Source organism: Microcaecilia unicolor, chromosome 1 (assembly GCF_901765095.1).
Source record: "Microcaecilia unicolor chromosome 1, aMicUni1.1, whole genome shotgun sequence".
In the NCBI taxonomy this organism is placed as follows: domain Eukaryota; kingdom Metazoa; phylum Chordata; class Amphibia; order Gymnophiona; family Siphonopidae; genus Microcaecilia; species Microcaecilia unicolor.
In genome coordinates this window covers 48,012,148-48,021,260 of record NC_044031.1, presented here as the reverse complement: position 1 = coordinate 48,021,260, position 9,113 = coordinate 48,012,148, and positions in this window count along the sequence as shown.

The following is a 9,113-nucleotide window of genomic DNA, read 5'->3' as shown; positions in this document are numbered from 1 at the left end:
TGGAAAAAAAAAACCAACCAGTTACATTATCCCATATCTTAAACTTGACCAGACTTAAGTCTGCAATAACAGAAAACATCTCATGACAAGATCCTGCAATATAACAGCAATGGCATATATCCTTCAAACATTGCTTTCTAACAAACATTTAAAAATATAGAACTGAGAGCCAGTGGCGTACCTAGTGTATTTGACACCCGGGCCGATCATTTTTTAACACCCTCTCCTCTATATGAAAATATTATTTTTACTAATATGAGTTACACAACAAGTATGTACCTAGGAAACGCAACATCTTAAACATTGCAGTGAGCACTAGAACATCAATACACCCATTGTAAAACTAAACAAGACATTAGTAAAAATGATCCTGCCAACAGAAAATCATGTCTTTTTCACAAACATAGAACACAGATACATCCTCACCAAGTATAGAATAAGTAACCACAAACTAAAATAGAAATATGTAGACAAAAATTAAACTGAACCCCCAAGAGACCAGATTCCGCATACAATGCAACACCACAGAAACAGTGATGCATGTCTCCTAGTACTGTGCAAAATATAAAGATAGCAGACGTAAATTTGAAAAAACTGACAAATACCAATCAACACTTTACAAATTAAAAAACAGACATAAAACAAAACATAGAAAATAAGATAATACCATTTTATTGGACTAATACTTTTTCAATTAGCTTTCAGAGGCCAAAACCTCCTTCCTCAGGTCAGTACAGTATATTGCTGTTACGGTCCTGTCCTGACCTAAGGATGGAGGTTTTGGTCTCGGAAAGTTGGTCAAAACTGTAATAAAATAGTCCAACAAACATATCACCTTATTTTCATTTTCTATTTATCACCACAGCTACAATACTACTTTATTCTAAGGCAAATAAATAAATAAATCTTTTTTCTACCTTTGTTGTCTCTGGTTTCTGCTTTCCTTGTCATCTCTTCACTCTCTCCCTTCCATTCAGCATCTGTTCTCTTTCTCTCTCCCTTTCATCCAGCTGTCTGCTTTCTCTGCCTCCTCCATCCACTGCCTGCCTTTTCTTTCCCTTCTATCCTGCCTGTCTCCCTCTCTCCTTTTTACATGATTCATTCCAGTATCTCCCCCCTCTCCATCTTTATTTCTCCTCTCAATGTACTCCATCCATATCCATCTTCTGCTTATATCCTGTCTATTTGACTTTTTTCTATGTCCACTGTCATTTCCTCTGACTCACTATCTCTCCTATCCATAACCTCCCCTCTGTGTCCCTGTCCCTATTCCCCCTGTGTTCAGCATTTGCTCTCTGTGTTCCCATCCCTGTTCCCCCACCCCCCCATGTTCAGAATCTGCCCTCTGTGTCCCCTTCCCATGTTCCTCACCCTTCTCTCTCTCTCTCTCCTGCACTCCCACCCCGGGGGCCAGTATATCTCTCCCTCTTCTCTCCCCTGCTTCATAGTACTGCATCTTGTTCTCCCCCACCCCAGATCCAGCTTTTTCCCAGTCTCCTCTCCCTCATGCGTCCCACCTTTCTCTCCCCTCTTGCTTCCCTTTGGTCTGCCATCACTCTCACTCCTTTCTCCACCCCCCCTTTTCCCATTCCCCTGTCATTGCTTTCCTTCCTCTCTCCACCACTCTTTTCCCTTGGGTCTGGCATCCCTCCACCCCCTCTCCCCTCAACATCCTGCACCCAAAAACTACTCCTCTGCAAACTGCCCCAGCTTTAAAAACTATTGTACTTCCACAATGATCCACAAGCAATTGCCTTAGCCCTGCAAGTTGCAACTGCACCTCATCCAAGCACCTCCCCCAAAATAGCCCTCACCTTTGCCTCAACCCATTGCAAACTGCCTCAAAACGCACTACCGGCCTTCGTCCCAAAACGGCCTGCGCAAGCCTGAGCGCGCGCGGGTGCCGGGTTGGGCGGCGTGACATCACGGAACTCCATCTCCCCTCCCTCCTGGCCGCCCCGCCCCCGGGCCGCGTTCCGGAGCGATTTGCTGCTGGTTAAGCAAGCGCTGCCGCTGGACAATTCATAACGCATTTCAGCCGGGTGAGGAGGAGGGAGAGCGATACCGCACGTCGGGGGGGGGGGGGGGGGGAGATGGGTCACCTCATGCAGCACCGCACCAGTCCGCACGGAAGACGTTCATGGATGGCAGCATAACGAACTGCACCCGCCCTTGGTAGACGCCACTGCTGAGAGCTGCCTGCTGCTTGGACTGGAACCAGACTACAGCCGAATCCCGATTGGAGCATCAAGAGAAACTGGGTGGGCCTGAACGGTGATTGGGTGGGCCTGGGCCCACCCAGGCCCACCCGTAGCTACGCCCCTGCATTGCAGTAGTCTGTGTGGCTTAGTACCATTGACTGTATCAGGTTGCAAAATATTTCCCTCGGGAAGAATGGTCTCACACGTTTGAGTTTCCACATTGAGAGAAACATTTTCTGTATGGTGGATTTAGCTTGGGTCTCTAGTGAGAGGTTTCGGTCGATTGTTACTCCAAGGATTTTCAGGCTTTCTGATATAGGGAGGGTGTATTCTGGGGTGTTAATGTTTGTGGGTTTGTATGTGTTGTATTTTGATGAGATGATGAGACAGTGTGTTTTTTCTGTGTTGAGTTTTAGTTGGAATCCACAATAGGACACTACCTCCTATCCCATTACTCTCCAATTTCCTCTGGAGTCCTTCATGAGGTACCTTGTCCATAATAGCACCTGCATCCCTTTCCTGTGTATGGGTGATGATTCTTAATGTGACTTCTAAATGAATATAAGTGAGATGTGCATACAAATTTCATGCATATCAATTTTTGGATTTCCTGAAAATTTGACTGGCTGGAAGTACCCTTGGATAGCAAAATATTGATTTGGCCATGGCCACAATTGCTCACTCCATTCCGCTGCCCATGCACACCACACTCAGGCACACGGGCAATAAAGAATTCCACGACCAATGCTCTGTATGCTTTCCCAGCTTGCATTTTTTAAATATCTACCCCATTTACGAAGCTGTGCTAGCGCCAATACAGCCCATTCACTTTGAATGGGCAGCATTGGGGTACGGCAACCACTAGCGCGGCTTAGTAAACACGGGAGCTAGTCTGCTGTTTTTTTTGTTGGCTGATGCTGTAGAGCAGGTTTCCCAGCTTTGAACTAAAGACACACATTTATAGTTCTGCCTTTTTTTTTTATTCAAATGATTTTTACATATAAAAGTTACAGTTGTAATTATTACACATGGTTGATTTATGTACATTTCTAGAGAAAATAAAAATCCTCATGTGGAAACCAAGTAAAACTACAAATACCAGGGGGCAAAAATAAAAACTGTTTTCTAAAAACAAACAAACAAATAAAACAATATCAAGAAACCGTAAGAAATTAACAGTACATTACAGCTCAAAAGCTGGTGGATAGGAGATAACAGTTATCAAGTCTTTATGAACTGCTTTCCCTCCCAGCAGGGAAAACGTCCAGAGGTTAAATAGTTTCCACTCCAAAAGGAGCTCAGACAGTCCTGGGTAGTCAGCTCAAAGATATGACTGTGGAGATGTGTCTGGAGTGAGAGAATACTTTAGGTCAAGAAGAAGTTGCTTTACTTAGACTGAGTCGATAAGCTATGCCATATGTAAAAGAAAATTATACCCACCATTGTACATTGTGCAAACTTTCAAGACTCCATGAGACAGGAGCCTATTTCCTATGCTTAAGTAATGGACACAACTTGCATCGCATAAAATGTTACCTGATTGTTCCATGCTGTTTGTGATATCATTTATGGCACCATAAATTTATCATGCCCATCTGAACATGGATGCAATAGAGTGACTGAATAATAATCTTCAAAAATAACTACTTGGCATCATTAGTTCTGATAGAGGGCACAGGGCAGGTGTTGCCCCATGCCATACAGATGTTCAGAATGTTCCAGGATAGTGTAAGGTACAGCTGTAATTTGTGCTACAGCTCTTACATAGCAACACTTGAATAAATCTTTTTGTCTGGTTGTGGATATCAGCCCCCTCCCCCCAACACACACACACATTCTCCAGACCAGCAAAGATCAACTGGGTCAATCTACTTGGAAGCCAGAGAGAACCCACGTGAATTCCTTCCATTTGGGGAAAATGCATCATACGAAAATACTAGCATTTGGTTTACCATCCTTTTCCTTGGCCTTAGGGAAGAAACCTTCATGAGATCAAGGGTTTTGCATATGAGCCTCAAAGGAAGCCCACCATGTCAAAAGATAACAGCAATGTTCGGCTTCATTCATGGAGCAATCAATATACCAAACAGGTCAATCATCACTGTGAAGGCTGAACTTGCAGATACAAGAGAGCAGGTGGCACCTAACTTGTTGCAGAGAACATTTGGTCTGGCTTTAATGAAGCAGTTGTAAATTAATGGTTCAGAAGCTCACAAAGCAATGAACACAAAAGAAAAATTAGAAGTAAATGCTACGGTGAAGGCCTGATATTTCTCTGTATTAGAGAATTATTGGTTTAAAGTATGGTGATAAGAGATCATTATTAAACTTCACTTTGTTCTGGATACTTGACTTTGAGAAGGTGATGGGTTACAAGTGTAGCCAAACAACTTGACTACACTGCCCAGTTAAGACTAAAGCAGTATTCCTCAATGAAAGGCTCAGAACAACCCCTAGAGACCTCTGGGGCGGCCCTCATCATTATTCTGTTTTTCTCTCCTCCCCCATTACTTTCTGTCTCTTTACCCAGGCTCAGGACAGAAAGGAGAAAGTAGATGGGGGAAGAGCCGAATGCTTGAAGAACAAGACATTTCCCAATAGGCAAAGAGAATGTATTTAGAAATGCCCACCTCCTTGAAGATACCCCCAATGAAAAGTTTGAAGGCAGGCGAGTGGAGATGGATGTCATTGACATATGCAGGGCGGCAGCACTGCTGACCAGCATGGGATGATATTTCTCACACATATATGCACATGTGAAGGTGCAATTCTATAACTAGGCACTCATGGTTATGCACCCCTTTGCATGCATAAATGCATAGGAAAGTCGCATGAGAACACCCTACGTACTATTCTCTAAGGGTGCATGTCAATGCTATAGTGTGCAACCGCAAGGGGGAGTGCTTGTGGGAGAAGCATGGGTGGGCCATGCAGGACTTCCAGTTACATGCATAACTTACAGAATACTATAAGACTTCTGTGGACACCTAAATATAAGTTGGTCCAATACGGGTTATACTAGCACTCTGTAATGGAATCTGAGCTCTGACAGTGTTACAGAACAGGTTCTCATGTCGCAGCATCAGGGGGTCTAAACGGAGGCCCTCACAGAACTACAGTATCTCTTCTGAAATTACCCACACTTAAAAAATTATGTGCAATAGCAATCTCATGTACTTGCATGCACATTCCGTGTAGGTGCATTGTGGAGCCAAGTTTGGGCCAGTACGTCACAGAAACGCATATTATGCACATACTTTATACAGGCACATACCCCCAATTCTATATAGATTCCGGTTAATTGGGACACATCGGGACTCCTATACTTTGCGCCAATTAAGCAGCTGTCAGGGAATCATGAAAAATGAGTGCACTGCGAGCATGAGATAGAGGTACATTTTTCATTTATTCTGAAACCCAGCCTAGCAAACACAAATTTTGAACACAACCCAGATAATCAAAAAACAAAAGCTGCAAAGCACAGCTAAATACAGGTACCCATTGACAACAGTATTAATTTGGCGTTGACTGGTGTTTGGTAGTTGTTTTTTCAGTTGTTTAAGCAACGACGAGTGTTAGATCTTTCTTAGGCATTCTCAATGTACGCACCACAGGTGGAACACGCCACACCCAGCAGCAGTACGTGTATGCAAACGCAGCTGCCCATTTATATTGAATGGGAACATGACACATCAATGATGTTCCGTGGATGCCATTGGCCCAATTAAACAGTGTGGTGGCCCAAATAAGCAAAACTTTACCCCTTTTAATTGTGCTTTTGCTTTTGTTCTCCTGGGTTTGGAGCAATTAAATGGCTGCCCCAATTTACCGGAATCTACTGTATAGTGCTTAAAATTGTGCAATTGCTTAGCAAGCTAATTGCAGTGATAATTGGACGCTAATGGGCAATAATTGGAATTTATGCACGGTTAATAGTCACTATTCTAGAAAAATGTGCACGTAAATTTTTCTGCATGGATCCATAAAGGGGGTGTGACTGTTCAGGGGTTTTTCTAGGATTCAAGGGGTCCGTACCTAATTTAGACGTGGGGATTTACACTAGGGTTCAAGTGGAGTAAATTCTCGTGCTCAAAATTGGGTACGGATCCTGGCGCAAGGTGCCATTTTATAAATGCTGCCCAACTTTGAGCGCCATTTATAGAGCAACGCTTAGCACACGTTTTTTATTTACAGAATTCAGTCCATATCGTACATGTTTACATGTATGCACATACTTTATAAAAGATTCTATATTTGGGCATGGATCCCAGGGCTGGCAGTTGGGAGCTCTCTAGTGCAGAGGGCAATGGTAAGGGCAAACAATGGAGATGACCAGGCCTAGACCTAGACTAGCACAGGCAAAAGCAACTGAACGACTGGGTAGACCAAAAGTACTTATCTACTGATAAAAGCAATGGAAGTGAGTCAAATCAGGGCAATATTTATTCACGTCTGTTTTCCAACTGATGGGACAAACCCTTTAGTAGCAGTAAGGAAGGAGGCTGCATTTCTGGGAGGTATGCATACTGCATACAGGGGGCCTTTTACAAAGGTGCCTCTAGAGTTTAGCGCAGACTAAAAAACCTAGCATGCCTTTGTAAAAGGTCCACATAATGCTGTAAAGGCTTTATTGAAACTATGGGGACAAAGAGGACAATGTTCAAAGGGTTGATGGTCATAGCTTTGAAAGTTAGGCTCCTGAATTGGCCATTTTGAATATGTACAATGCTGAGTGCCAACTTATGCTCAAAGGTTCACTAAAAACTTTAACATTTAGATACCTAAAGACTAGGTGGCAACATGGGTAGATTTAGAATGGGGGGGGGGGGGGGTATTAGGTACTTAGCACTGATTTTTCAGCACTACACACTTAAAGGTAAATGAATAAAAAACCTTCATTTATGAGGAAGCACAATGTTTAAGCTCCTAAATTTAGGTGAATTTTCAACAGAAAACTTAGGCACTATGTTTGACTTTTTAAGCCTAGCTTAGGAACCTAAATTTAAGAGTTCAGCCTTTTAGAAAAAAAATATTAGGCCTTACATCTTTTTGTACAGTAGGATACATTTGAGTAGGGGAGTGGACAGTACATAGCATCAATTTGCTCGATTGCAGCCCATAGCTTGGCTAAGAGAAAACATGATTTGCTGATCCAAGAACCAAACTGTGAATCAGGAGAAGTCTAGGGCCATGCACTCAAGACTGCTGTCTGCCACTTGCAATGCTGTATAACCCTGTAGGTCTTTATGCATCCAGGACCCAACATAGAATAAAGGTTCTTCTTAAACTCTTCTTCCAGGTCAACAAAATCAAAAAATAATTTAAAAAAAAAGAGGCTGGCCTCGCTTTTCAAGGATTATATCTGACGTTTAGAATGTCATATCTGTGACTTAAATCATTATTTTCACTACTCATGTCAGGATTGAGAGATTTGATCATACATTTCATAACGTGTGTTAATTGTTAGTTAGTGTTCGGGGCGTTATTATCTTATTTCTAGTAAGTGCAAATATAGGTAATAGTAGTAAACTGAAGCTCAACTGAGCAGCACAAATTTTCAGTAGTCCACAATGTGCTTTAAGCAAAAGCACAGTGTTTTTGCTGAGTATTTTGCTTGCTGAAAATCTCTCTTTTAAATAGCAAATTCAGGTGATGGTAAAAAAAAAAAACCCTGTTCTTTTAAACTGCACCTATTGAGCAAGGAAGAATGCTTCCAGTTTAGAATGGATGTGTCCAGGTTATGCTGTCGAGTAGCTTGGATTACTGTAATTCGTTGTGTCTTGGCTCTCCAGCTTCAGCCATGAAACCATTGCAAGAAGCCTAGAATGCAGCCACTTGATCGATAATCTGCTACACCATTGTGTGAGTGATTGCACTGGCTGCCAGTTGTGTGGAGAGCCCATTTTAAGGCTTTAGTATTGATTCACAAAGCATTAAAAGATGAAGCTGCATTTTATCTGATGGAGTACTTTAGGTTTATAAACCAGGTTGGATTTTGAGATCAGATGGTGCTGTGCATTTGCACCGCTTTCATTTTAAGAGACCTCAGAAATGTACTTTTTTTTTTTAATCACAGGACCAATTACATGGAATAAATTGCTCTCAGATCTGACTATTGCCAGATACAGGAGCTTCTAAGAATCAATTAAAGAACTATTTATTTGTAAAGCCTTTGGTTTGGCAGTCTGAGGCACCTGTTATCTAAGCAGGTAATTGTGACAGGGTTAAGCAAATCGCCAGAGCTTGGGTGAGCAATACGAGCAGCTGCTGTTTTTTTTAAATGTGATTTTTACTGTTATTGTATTTGGTATCAAACAGAAAATAAATAAACTAAAATGCAAGTAAATTCCATGTAGAAGCAGAGACCTTCACTTTAGGCAAAGAATCTCTCATGGGCATCAGCGACCTCTACTTCCTGGCAAGTTTCTGTGCCTGTGATGAACAGTGGAAGCCTTGAAGATAGCAGCACTAGTTGCAAGTTTCACAGTGGTGTTAATTACTACTACTTAACATTTCTAGAGCGCTACTAGGGTTATGCAGCGCTGTACAGATTAACATAAATTGACATAAAGGACAGTCCCTGCTCCAAGGAGCTTACAATCTAAAGGGCGAAATGTCACGTAGGGACAGTCCAGGTTTCCTGAATAGAGGTATGATGGTTAGGTGCTGAAGGCGACATTGGTGGGTTTTGAGCAAGGCTTTGAAGATGGGCAGGGAGGGGGCCTGGCTTATGGGCTCAGGTAATTCATTCACCTTTGAGTTTGTTGCGACATATCTAAGATAGGGCTTATGTACTTTGATGTGTTTGAAGCTCTAATGTTGGATAAGTGAATTCTGAGTGGTTGTTGTGATACTTGGTATTGGTTGTACCAGCATAACACAAGGTTGTAGAAGCTGAGTGTCCGAAGAGCA